The sequence below is a fragment of the Colletes latitarsis genome, unplaced genomic scaffold (genome assembly GCF_051014445.1).
Source record: "Colletes latitarsis isolate SP2378_abdomen unplaced genomic scaffold, iyColLati1 scaffold0069, whole genome shotgun sequence".
In the NCBI taxonomy this organism is placed as follows: domain Eukaryota; kingdom Metazoa; phylum Arthropoda; class Insecta; order Hymenoptera; family Colletidae; genus Colletes; species Colletes latitarsis.
In genome coordinates, this window is record NW_027488419.1 from 92,501 (window position 1) to 93,526 (window position 1,026).

Genomic DNA, 1,026 nt, shown 5'->3' on the forward strand with positions numbered 1-1,026 from the left:
AACATAACACAAAAACGTCCATTACTAAACAAAGATCTCGAACAAAAACAAAAAAACGTCCATTACTAACGAAAGAAAGAGGAGGAGAAGAGAAAATAAGACCCATCGTTGCGACGATCGAGGATGTCACCCGCCGTCAATTTTTCCATTATATACGCGTCTCGGTCGGAGATACGATGCTGGCTGTTTACGTTGCGCTCGCTCGAAGAGGAGACGACGACCGATTGTCACACACAACGCGCAGGGGCCGAAACAAAGCGCCCAAGGATCTACAGCCGAGGAACGAGACGCCGTCGAACATCGTTTCGCGACGTTCCTTTACGGTTTGAACTTGCGTATCCCGCTTTGCCCGGTGGCGTGTGTGCTCGTCGTCGTGCTCCGAACGAAACGTCCTGATGACGGCGAGGAAGTAATAAAATAATATACATCCTTACGGGTAGCCTGAAGCGAATCGCAAACGAACGACAACGCGTCGATTGTGCGGCCATCGTTGCTCGCGCGACTAACGACGACCAGCCGAGAAGGCTGTAGTTTATCGCATCGATTTCATCGAGCAACCGATGGACGCTGCCGCGTTCGTTCGTAAATGAATGTTATACATACTCACGGATAGCCTGAGGCGAATAATCGCAAACGACGACGCGTCGATTGTGCGGCCATCGTTGCTCGCGCGACTAACGACGATCAGCCGAGACGGCTGTAGTTTATCGCATCGATTTCATCGAGCAACCGATGGACGCTGCCGCGTTCGTTCGTAAATGAATGTTATACATACTCACGGATAGCCTGAGGCGAATAATCGCAAACGACGACGCGTCGATTGTGCGGCCATCGTTGCTCGCGCGACTAACGACGATCAGCCGAGACGGCTGTAGTTTATCGCATCGATTTCATCGAGCAACCGATGGACGCTGCCGCGTTCGTTCGTAAATGAATGTTATACATACTCACGGATAGCCTGAGGCGAATAATCGCAAACGACGACGCGTCGATTGTGCGGCCATCGTTGCTCGCGCGACTAACGAC